This window comes from Phyllostomus discolor, chromosome 1, assembly GCF_004126475.2.
Source record: "Phyllostomus discolor isolate MPI-MPIP mPhyDis1 chromosome 1, mPhyDis1.pri.v3, whole genome shotgun sequence".
Taxonomy (NCBI): domain Eukaryota; kingdom Metazoa; phylum Chordata; class Mammalia; order Chiroptera; family Phyllostomidae; genus Phyllostomus; species Phyllostomus discolor.
The window spans coordinates 210,844,513-210,856,626 of NC_040903.2; the positions used below are offsets into that span (position 1 = coordinate 210,844,513).

Sequence of the window (12,114 nt, forward strand, 5' to 3'; positions counted from 1 at the left end):
GGCAGGCCTGCCCTCCCCAGGCCCCCCCACCCCAGGCCCAACCTCAGGGCCAGCTACAAATCTGTAAATCGAGATCACACGAAAATCATCTAAGATCTTTCTCCTTTCTGTCCCTGCCCTTATCTGCCTTTAGTTAAATCTTTTCTTCTCCTCTCTCTGCTTTCCTTATCTCCTCTCTTTTCCACCCCTCTCCTCCGTGTCTTTTTCTCTTTATAAAGTTCAGGCAGGTTCCGAATCACTGACTTTTGTATCACCACTGCCTTCCCCAACATTTCTCCCAGCCACTGAGCTCTGAACGGCTTCATTCATTTTCCTGGGCATTAACTGGCCCAGGAGACGGCGCTAAGGATGAGAGGTCAAGACGCCAACAGCCCTGTGACAGCTGCCTCCTCCAGGCAGCCTGACCCTCGGCAGCTCGGACATGGAAGGACGCTGATCAGGTCCAGAGATATTTTGGGGTCTCCTTCGGGAAGGCGCTCCTGAGTCTAGCCTGGCCTTGATCTGCAGGCCTGTTAGGATGCCCGGACTGTGCCAGGGACGGGCCTTTTTACTGCTGTGTCAGTCCCCTGAGAGGCTGTCGGGGGGCCGTGGCTTTGAATGTGGGCGCTGGGGGCTACTAGACCAAGAGGCCAGGATTGGATCCCCAGCTTCAGCACTTCCCAGCTGTCCGGCTTTAGGAAACACCCTTGACCTCTCAGACCCTCAGTTTCCACGTCCGGAAAATGGGAGTGACATTCCCCTCTGGGAAGAGTCTTTGGGAAGAGTCACTGAGACACATCGCCACAAGCTCGGGGCCCCGTGCCAGGCTGGTAACAAGGGCTGGGTGGACGCTCATGGATGCTGATTGTGTAAGGCCACCAGGGTGGGTTATAGGGAGCCCCTACCCTGGGGAGGAGAAAGAGGACCCCCCTCCCCCACTGGGCACTCACAGCCTGGCCTACATGTGCAAGAACAGGTGATGCAACCAGCACAGTGCCGGGTGGAGGCCCCTGCCAGCCCCCAAGGCCAGCGTGCCATAAACAGGGCTGCCACCAGCTGTCGGGACCCATCCAACTGTTGTGACAGTGGCTGGAGCATCGGCCCCTGGCTGCCGCCCTGCACTCTGCCCCAGGCCTCTGAGGGCAGACGTCCGGGCTGGGGCCGGTGTGCTGGCCCCGTTGGCTCAGCCGGGACCCCTGTGCGCCTCCTCCAGCGCTGGCCTCGTGCATGAGCTCTCCCTTCATGGAGGTGGCTCTTCTATCCTGTGCAGGAGCAGGGGCAGGCTCGGCCCCGCACGGCCTTGGGTCTCCATCATTCACCTGTCCGCCCTGACAGCCACACCTCACTGCCTCCTCATTCCGGTCCATTCCCCTGGCCTCCTGAAGTCAGGTCCCGCCTGCCCTTCCTCTGCTCAAAACCGATCAGGTTATGCCCTGGCCAGTGTGGCTCCGTTGGTTGGAATATCGCCCTATAAACCGAAAGGGTATGGGCCTGGCTCCTAATCAGGGCACACACCTGGGTTGTGGGTTCAGTCCCCTGTCGGGGGTGCATGCGAGAGGCAACAGACCAAAGTTTCTCTCTCACACCAATGTTTCTCTCCCTCCCTTCCCCTCCCTCTACAATCAATAACCATGTCCTCAGGTGGGGATAAAAAAAACAACAATCAGAATATGTTCCATCTTCTTGACTGACCTGGAGGGGTCTGCCTCTGCCCCCAGCTCCCCCTCCCAGATTCACCCCCACTTCTGACCTCCAAGGGCTTTTGCCGGAGCCACACTGCACTACCAACCCACACCCAGGCCCGCCTGACTGTCTGCCTGGGCCGAGCTGTCCCTCCACCTGTGAGTCCCTCTCCCCGCCCTTCTGCCTGATGACATCCCTCCCATCCTTTCAAAAGCCCTCTCCTGGTTGAACATGCCCTCATATTTACACGTGCACACACACATACACACACACACACACACACACGCACACACAGTATTCTTGCATCTCTGGGTTCTCACACAGCATCTCTCCTTGCTCACACTGAGCCGTGGTTTTTGTTTCCAAACTCTCTCTCCTCTCCCAGACCCCAGGCCACTGCAGGCACAGCCCACGGCAACTTGGTGGCTCTCGTCCTCATGATACTGGGCACGCACAGGCGCGCCATAAATGTCACAGGAAATGGGTGCACCCATGCGTGACCATATGTATTCACCCAAAACAAAAAGCATTTCTGAAAGTCATTTGTCTGATACATATTGCCCCAGGCCTGCGAACCAACAATGGCATCATTGAAAACTCCCTTCGCATGTCCATTTTTAGAAGCCCACAGCGGAGTGGTTTCTGAAGAACAACGGCCCACGGGGCCGTCCACGAGAACGGGTAAGCACATGCAAACGGCTGTCCCCCGGATCCGAGAGGAAAGTCACCGGCGTGGTTTCTGACTCCAAGGAACAGGAGAGGGAGACGCAAGAAAGGAGCTCGACGAGAAGTGGCTCCGAATGAGCCAGCCCAACAGCCTCGCTCCAGGTCTGCGTAAGCAAGTGGAAAGCATGCGTTACCTGCTAGGCTCGGAAGCAAGGGCACCGCTCGGGGCTAAGAAAGAGGATGTTCCTGAGAGCGCCTTAATTCAGCACATGCTCCCTGAGCACTCCTTCCCTGAGCGTCTGGCTGCTCTGCCTGGCAGCTCGGAAACGCTCTCCCTTGAAGCCGGGAGTTTATTTCGGGCCCACCGCATGACCAATGATAGCAAGCCAAAGTATAAGATGTTGTGAATCTCAGATTTCCTGTGTGGAGGCTGCACGGAGGAAGCTGTGGCCCTGCCTTCAGCCCCTGTGGGGTGCACCAGCCCCGCGCTTCGCCTCTGAGAGCACCTCGGAGCGTTGGCCCTCCCGTGACGTCACCACTTGTGATCCCTGACATGGAGGCCATATATGGGTATGTTTCTGGAAGTACCCGGGGGGAGTGAGAGGGGAGAGAGCAGCAGAGGGTAAGAGACAGGGAGACGGGAACAGGGACTGGAGAGACAGAACGGGGGGTGAAGGGACAAGTGTGAGGGCGGGAGAGATGACAGGGGGAAAGGAAAGAGGAACAATGAAGAGAGATGATGGAGGGAAACAAGGGAGAGGAAGAGGCAGAAAGCAGAGAGGATTAGGAATAAATGGAGAGAAGAAAGAAGAAAAGGAAAATTAGGAAAACCAGGGAAGACAAAGAAAAGGAGAAACTGTGGCCAGTTAAGGGATGAAAAGGGGGAGAAAAAGGAAAAGAGAGAGAAGAAGGAATGAGATAAAGAGAGCATGAATGGGAGAGGAGAGAGGGATGGAAGAGAAATCAAAGGGAGGAGGGGAGACGGGGAGAGAAAGGAGGGGGACAAAGAGACACTGAGTGTTGGGGGGAGGAGAGAAGGCGGGAAGGAAGATGGACTGAATGAGAGGGATGGAGAGAGAGGGAAGCAGGGAAAGGACTCTGGGTAAATGACCTTTACAGAAACCGCTGGGAGCATAGCAGGTGGCACAGCCTGACGTTTGGAGGGACCAGGGACGCAGCTGCTGGATGCTGTGACCTGGGGCTGGAGCCACAGAGGACGGGGGAACAAACAGACAGACAGACAAGCACACAAGCGTGGGGGCCAGCCCTGGGCGGGGGCATGCAGCGGCAGGGGGCCCTCCCCCCGGGGCTGGGGGAGACTATCCCCTGTTTCTGCAAGGGAGCCAATGGCGCGTGATGCCAGTGCCAAGTGGCCAAGGCAGCACACACAGCCACACGCAGTGAGTGTCCCGGAGCGTGTGCTGAGCGCCCCAGGGGCCTTACCTGCCCCCAAGTGCATCTCGGGTCCCAGAGTCCCTTCCTCTCAATGGGAAGGAATTCAGTTTCAAAGCCCCATTCCCCTCAGAGGATTTACGATTTCCTGTCCATTCAAATGATATCTTACCAACTCAGGCTCAGTAGAATCCAGGAAGCCTTTAGACTCGTGTGGAATATTCCACTGGAAAATAAATCTCAGTGAATGCAGGGTTCCCTGGGGTCAGGCCAAGGTTCTGGAGGTCGGACCTGGTACTGAGGCCAGGAGGACAGCATCTGTCCCTGGCTGTCCCCCAGCTACGCTGGCACCTGCTGAGCTGTGCATCTCTCCAGCTGGGACAGTCCCCTCAAGGTTAGCTCAGGCTCAGCCCCTCCCAGACCACGCACCATGGTTGGGGTACGAAAGAAGGGCGGAGAGGGGTTGTCCGATGCTCTGTACTGTCTGGGGATTCTCCTTGGCAATAAGAAGTTCTAGTGGGCTCCATGGATGCATCCCTGGGGTCCTGCTGCTTCAGTGGCTCCACGCTGGGGGCGGGCACAGACCCTCTGCGCTATCACAGGCCCCTCCCCCCGCTCAGGTGGCCCTCTGCCTTGCCTCTCCCTCCCAGGCCAGACGAACCTCTGGAAGAAACTCACTCTCCAAATCTTGCTGACATACCCCCAGACTCAGCTTTTGCAAATCAGGAGCCCAAATTGTGGGTGAAGAGTCACGGGGAATTCGGACAGCAGAGGAGGGCCTGGCCAGGCACAGTGACCGATAAAGTGACAATGTCACTCCTGTGGCACTCACACGGCCTCCACGGCTAGTGCCGTGGTCATTTCACAGATGAGGGCGGCCAGGCTCAGGGAGGCTGGGGAGCCCGTCCATAGTCCCAGGAGGCACCAGGGATGGTTTACACCTGAACCGGGTCTGCCTGCCACAAAGCCGATGCTTTATCCACAGCTCTGCCCCCCGTGTCTCAGGGGATCCCACTGTTGGGGCAGAGCAAGGGGTCTCACTGGCTTAGGAATACAAATCGGTGACTGGGTGCTTCCCCCACCCCCTCCTCTTAGCTCCGCCCACTTGGGGGGAGGCTTGGTGCTGCGGGTACAGGCTCTCCGAGCCCAGCAAAGGGGGGCTGGCCCAGCGGCTGCCGTCCCAGGTGACTCACCGCCTCCAGCAACAGGTGGGGCTAATTCTGGGGGTCCCAACTCTGACTGCGTGTCGCCACACCCGCTCCTGCCTCAGAGATTCCAATTTCACCCCGTCGGAGCCCAGGCCTGACCCACAGGGACCCCCAGCTCCCCGTATTCAGGGGGAACACACCCCCACGCACAGGAAAGTGTGTGGGAGCGCACAGCTCCATGGGATTTCACGCACTGAACGCAGCCAGCATCCGAGCCCACCGGGGAGAGACCATCACCAGCTCCCGGTGCCTCCCTTTGGCCCCTGCCCCCATCTCCGCCCCATCACGTCCCCACGCGACAAATCACATCAGGCACCTGAGAAGCCCAGGCCTCCGTGATCTCTGGAACCCTCCCAGGGTCCCCACCTTTGTGAGGGCCCCAGAGGTGGTTCTGTGGTATAGGCCCCCCGGGGAGGGTGTCTGTGGGGACAGAGAAGGGGGTCAGTGAGGGACAGCTGCGGGGGCAGCCACCACACAACTGGCCGGCGTGCACGGGAGCAAGAAGGACACGATCCCCAAGAAGGAGCCCCCAGGACCCGCGCGTGGCCCCTGTAGGGCTCTGCTCCCCGAATCCTAACCGGAACCTCCCCTCCCTCACTCTCTAGCCCGCTTCCCCTGGTACATCCGTGTCTGTCAAGAGCTTGTTGCCTGTCTGTCCCGTCTAGGACAGTCGTTGTGTTCACTGCTGCCTGTCAGTACCTACAACAGTGCCTGGCACATAGTAGGTGCTCAGTAAGCAACCGTTGCAGGGGTGTGCTCACACTCCAGGCCACACAGCCCCTGGGTGTGATTTGGGGTGGGCCGTGGTGCTGTCTGCCAGCCTCTGCTTGGCTGTCGGCCACACACACGTGCGTGCACACACACACCAGGCTTTCCTTCCTGCTTACTTTCATCTGAATGCCCGTGAATAAGAGGGTGTGTGTGTGTGTGTGTGTGCTGGGGAAGCTGTTCACTGAGCCCCACAACTAGTAAGGCCCAGAAAGGGAGCCACACCCTGCCCATTTTCCTTATGAGGTGACACCTCCTCCAAGGAAGGGGGTTGGGGGGGTAGAGCTGGGATTGGGGTCCGTGCCAGGAGCTGGGACTGCTCCAGCCAGGCAACACAATATCACTGGCTAAAATAAGCACCCCTCCAGCCCTGGGCCCTGGCCCTCGGCCCTGGCTGCCTCTCCTATCAGTTTATTTTGGTTTTAAGAGATGAAGGGGAACAGACAAGACATGGGCAGTGTGCTGGAGGGGAAGGACGGCAGCAGACGGTGGGGGTGGGGAGGACACACAAAGGCCCCGAGTCCTGGGAGGGAGGGAGGGAGGAAGGCAGAGAGAAGTCCCCATTCCTCTCCTTTCTTTAAAATGAGCCATGTGCCCTCTGGGGTGTGGTGGACCCGCAGTGTCTTTCTTCTGGGACTTTTAGAACCCTGCCCTGCCCCCCTGCCCCCGCCTCCCAGCCTAGAGGGCTGAGGCAGACTCCAGGGAGAGAAGACAGTGTTTTCGTTGAAGGCAAGGAGAGTTCAAGCATAACCTTTGCCCTTCTGGCAGTAGAAAAGGCCAGGTCAGCCGCATGCCCCATGACCCCCCCAGGTGTGGGGGTCACACCCCTGGGGTGACTCGTCACCACCAGCAGGGCCCCTGGGGATGGGCGGAGCGCTGCTGGATCCTGGGATCCTGGCCTGGTCCTCTCCAACACCCAGCGTGCTCGCGGAGGGCGGACCAGTGGGGCCTTGATCACAGCTTTCATCACCATTAGCAGGTCCCAGGTGCAAATCCCTTCATGGGACACTGGGCTCTTTGCAGCCCTGGGTCACGGCTGACCGTCCAGACAAGAGTGGTCAGGACAGAAGGCCAGGGCCGTGCCTCAGCCAACACCAGTGTCTCGTGCACTAAATGCCACTCCCTCTGGTGCGAATCTCCAACCACCCCGACCTACCAGCTCAAGGAGTTATCCCGCCCCAGGGGCGGAGTGGGAACCCCGAGGTCCACGCCGGGGCCGCAGCCCTCGGTGTGGAGTCATCTGCAGCCGAAACCCTGGCCCTGGCGCCGTCCGTCTGTGAGCGCTGACTTTCTCCAATGAGTGCCTTGCCCCTGCAGGTGCCCTGGGCCTCGTGGGGACACGCTGGGCCGTGGTGGCCAGCCCTGTGCCAGTGACTTCTCCCTTGCTGGGAGGTGCCGCCCACGTGCAGACACAATGGGCCCCACCTCGTCCTGTTCCCAGCATGGGCTCTGGTGTCAGATGACCCCGGTTCGTTCCCTGCTTGCAGCGGCCCACGCAACCGCCGGGCACCTTCCTGAAAGGCAGTTTCATCTTCGGAGATGGAGACGGGGGTGGTGACAACTCCCTCCCCCATGGCTGTTAGAGGGGTTCAGTGAGACCCCGGGGCTCACAGAGCCCACCCGGGGCCCAGCACTCAGGAGACGCACACCCTTGGGACCTCCCCCACCTCGCCCGTGGGGGCCTGAGTGGAGGAGGCAGTGCCTATGGGTCAGGGGGGTCTGGATCCAACCTGGAGACCGAGACCCCTGTGGGCCGGCTGGTTCACTTGGCGTCTCTGTGGCTTCATCTCACGGTGCCTGAGTCACCCACTGGAACTTAGGAACAAAATTAGACCCTACGTGGCCCACATGCCCCAGTTAGCCGCTGGGAGTTGGTTTTGCACGAATGCAGCCGTGCTCAGAGCGGAGCTGGAGGGCAAGACGGGGCTGCAGCAGGTCCCCCCTCCTCCCGGGGATCAGCCCCTGGCCGTGGGACACTGTGGGGACACTGCACGTCTTGCTGGGTGCCGCGGCTCCTGGCTGGCCCTGGGTCCTCCGGGCAGTGCCGGGGCCACACCTCGGGGCGTGCCCTCCGTAACCGCGGTGGAGAGGAGAAGGCAGAGGCCCTGGAACGCCATCCCCGGCCCGGCCGCTCTGCGGCACAGCTCACGGAGAGCAAAGTCGCTGCTCCAGATCCGCAGCTGTCACCCATTTGGCACCTGCACGGCGGCGCCCAGCTGAAGGGGGGCTGACTGCTCTCAGGCCTCGGCTTTCACCTTGGCCTTGCTCCTTGGGGAATCCAAAGCAGGCCGTGGTGTGACATTGCAGACGTGTCAGCCAGACCTGGCAGGCCGGGCACGGCCCTGCGCTAGCGGTGGTGGGGAGGGCCCGGGTTCTGAGTGTACATATGTTGGGTACGCAGCAGGCGGATCGGAGTCCTGGCATCAGGGGGTGGGTGGGATGGCCCGATGCCCTGATATGCCAGCCGTCCGGGGACCCAGGCCACGCATGCACGACCATCATGGGAGGGAAGCCCCTCTGGGAGTTGCCAGGACTCTGTGATGGCGACACCCCCGTCCACAGAGCCTCTGACCCCACGGAACTGGAAGGGCAGAGAGCAGACTGTCAGAACGGGCAGGGGCTCGGGGTCCGTCTGCTCCCACACGCTGCCTCTGAGGAGAGGGACACCGGGCCTGGAGGGAGAGGAGAGCTGGGCTTGGCTTCGCAGAAGCCCCAGGTTCCAGAAATTCACGACGGTTTTCCCGTCTCCCCCGCCCAAGCCGATGGGGTGATCCCAGTGGCTGTCAACCCCTTCATGCCGTGGACTCTAGAGACCGAGGTGCTGGAACAACTGGCAGGCACCCCACCACGCCAGAGGGGGGCGGGCCCGGAAGACAGGCTGCACGTCCTGCAGGGCACATTTAAGGTTCTTGCTACCCCTGGAGACTCCCAGAAATGGTTGGGGGTGGGGGGTTGTGGTTTACAGTAGACCACAAGCCCTGGGGAGCAGTTTGAGACTTCATGCACGAGCAACTGGAGTGTCAATGTCCTTCTGTCTCCTTGTTCCCCTTCCCAGAGGTCAAGCTAGGGTCACTCCCAGCAAAGGCTCCCTGGTAAGGTGACTGCTCCAGGCGTCCCTGTGGAGTCAGCCCAGTGGCTGAGAGCCCAGACTGGAATTACCTGCCATCTCTGCCATTTGAAAGCTGTGTGACCTTAGAAAACTTACTTAACCTCTCTGAGCCTTGGCTTCCTAATCTATAAAATGAGAGGAAGTGACAGTACCCACATCTCATAGGAAGGTTGCAATGATTTATATTATATACACATATATATATTAGAATAAAGACTTACAGAATGGTACAGGTTGTTATTACCTTAAATATTCTGATAGAAATGGAGGGGATGGTGGTCGGTCGGAAACAGTGGTTCTTAACTGAGGACAATTCCCCCCTAGAGACAGTGGACAGTTCCTGGAGACATTTTTTGGTAGCTATAACTGAGGATGGGGTTGCGTTACTGGCCATCTAGTGGGGTTGAGGCCAGGAATGCTTCTAATGATCCTACGGTGCACAGGACCCCCGCCCCCACCCCACAACATGGAGTTAACGGCCCAAATGTCCACGGTGCCACCGGGGAGAAAGCCTGGCTGGAGGCGGGGCGGGTAGTGGGGGAGGCCTTGTAAGCAGAAGGAAGTCTGCACTGAGTAGGGCAGGAGGTGGGTGGGGCGGGGCGGTGCTCTCCTTCCATTGCTGAGGGTGCCTGTGGATTTCAGGGCCAGCTGCTGTTGGGGGTCCAGGTGTTTGGATTTCCAGTGCTTGTGACTGGGGCAGGGATGGCTCGTTGAACAGGGCTCGTCACCAGTCCCAAAGGTCACGGGCAGAGGGAAATGCAGCCGGGGCTTGAAAAAAGCAGAGCGGATGGGCTCGGCAATCACCGTGAAGGTTGGAGTCTTTCCATGAAGCAGAAGAAAGGGGGGTCCTGGTGGGTCTCTGCCCTGGGAGGGCCAGGCCCCCTGCTGGAGCTGGTGCGTGCACACACGTGCACACGCACAGGCCCCCAGACACACGGGCTCCGATGATGCTTAGATCCCTCGCATAGCTTACATTCTGAAGTCAGGAAGGGAGATGAAGGTGATCTACCAGCTGGCGAGACAGTTGGCAGAGGAAGAAACCTTATAAAAATAAGAACCATGGAAGTCTCTCGTTTTCTAAAAAGGTCTCCATTTCTTTTTCGGTGCACATGTGGGGCAAGAGGCGCCTGGCACATTAAAAGAGCTGAGGCCCAGCCACCAGGGTGCCAGCCTTGGTCCTTCCGGAAAGTTCTATGGAAATCGTTTTCCTGCCTGGAGCCCCAAGAAAAGAGGGAAGGGGCTGCATGGTGGGGCTGCCAAGAACACAGGCCCCTCCGAACTCGAGTGCCTCTCTCACCAGACCGAGCGGCTGCACGCTGCTGCCCCCCACGCACCTCTGTCCTCTGAGACGAAAAACTCTAATTGTGAATCAGCTGGAATTCGAGTCAAACCGACCTCAATATTCGCAACACCAGAAACAAAAAATGGGGTAACAGTGACTTGGGAAGAGTCTCTGAATCCTGGTGTCCGACCTCCTATCCTAGGTCATTTCAAAGGAGCGGCTGTCGGGCGGAATCCCATTATGTATGTGCTTGCTGCTGATCTTTGTGCACGTGGACACGGCCTCACACTCGTGCACGCACGTGGCCTTGTGCACTCCCGGCAAGGCGGACCCTCTGGGAGGCTGCTGGGGGCTCTTGGCACAGGACGATCAGGGGTGAGGAAGGTGAGGGCGTCCGCCACCCCACACCCCCTGAAGGGGCGGATGTGGCCACCTCTGTGTCACAGCCCAGGAGACCAAGCCTCAGAGACCATAAGACCCATTTCCAAGTTCACTCTGTTAAAACAGGGCTTGGACTTCAAGTTCTCTCTCTCTCTCTCTCTCTCTCTCTCTCTCTCTCTCTCTCCTTTCCTTCCCTTCCTTCCTTCCCGATGTTCTGGTGCCATCGACGCTGACCGGTGTCAGCTCCAAACTGCACTGTCATCGCTGCTGGCCTGGCCTGGCAGAGCGTGTGACCTGGACACACACCGGGCCCGCCGACAGCCAGGCCTGTGCCCCGCCAGCCCCGGGCTCCTGGGAAGAGCGCTGACTCTTCACGCTCCTGATGCAGGGCCTCTGTTGTGGCCCTTCTCAGCTGGCCGGCTGGCCCTGGGCCCCCCGGGCCTATAATTAGCCACAGTCCCGGGCCCGGGGATCAGGTGTCCACTGGTCCGCACGTCGCGGAGATGGAATGTTGGGGCCCGAAGATAATCTCCGGGCTGCCGTGCCCAGTGGCCGACCCAGGCAGTCTGGGGCCTGTTGGGCGAGGGTGTCTGTGTCTCCCTGAGCATCCTGCATTTTTCGTTCTGAATCTGGTAATCCCATCTGCAGGCCCCTGAAGGGTGCTCCACTGTGTGTCCCTCAGGTCATGGGGCACTTCCAGCCACCTCTGGCTAGAGGCCTCCGTGGGTTCTAGGTGCGGCACCGTGCCATGCAGAGACGGGGCTCAGGGCTGCTGCTTGCTCGTGTGGGGGCAGCAGGCGGCTTCCCAGGGACAGGAACATAGCCAACGCCTAGAGATGAGAGGGACTGAGGTTTCACCCCGGTTGCCTGGCATCAACCTGTAAACTGCCCCCGGGGTCAGGGACAGAGGCATTCTGGGTCACAGCAGAGTCCGGAGGGGCTGTCAGCCAGGACAAGGGCAACTGGAGAGAGGGGGCTTAGAGGGACCTGGAGCCCCTCTGCAAACTGTGAACTGGGCGTGGGGGTCAGACTGCATTCCCTTTCTGTCACCTTCCAGCCATGGGACTCTGGGCCCCAGTTCCCCATCCGTGAAGCAGGGACAGCCCTTGCTCCAAGGCGGCCTGCAGTGGGGTTAGCCAACGGCCTGCTCGTGGCCCTCGGACACGGAGCAGCGCGGTCAGCACCGGGCTGAGGTCTGCCTGCTTCCTCAGCTCGGCCTCCCGCCCTCTGAGTTACAGAAGATTTGCCGCTGTAACAGGCCTCAGACCCCACCGGCTCAAACCCAGCCGTTCATGTCCCGGAAATTCACACACGGCCGGTGTTCTTTGTCGGCAATTGGCTCTCCTCGCGGTGACGATCCAGGGGCCCGCTCTGCCATCTTATCCCTGTGCGACTTCCAGGGCCGCCATGTCCAGCGTATTCCGGCGGGAGAGGAAGCGGCAGGGACAGTTCCCGCCGGCCAGGTGTGGCAAAAGTAGACATTGCCCTCCTGTCACCCTGGCCAGCACGTGGTCTCCTGGCCACGTCTAACTGCAGGCAGGCGGAGTGAGGTCTCCCACCCTGTTCTCAGGAAGAAGTCCTTCTTGCCCCGGGGAAACGATGGCCCTGGAGAGTCTGGGAGGAGGACCTAGGGGGGAAGGGGACCC

General features: G+C 59.8%; 1 protein-coding gene across 1 annotated transcript in view; it reads right to left on the reverse strand.

Moving 5' to 3' along the window:
• The window catches only part of ASB2 (ankyrin repeat and SOCS box containing 2), a 37,881-nt gene extending 35,131 nt beyond the window's left edge, over window positions 1–2,750 (reverse strand). The window contains exon 1 of the mRNA XM_028507171.2: window positions 2,523–2,750. The gene's annotated coding sequence lies outside the window, so the exon portion shown is untranslated. The remainder of the gene's footprint in view (window positions 1–2,522) is intronic.
• Between the last annotated feature and the right edge of the window lie 9,364 nt (window positions 2,751–12,114).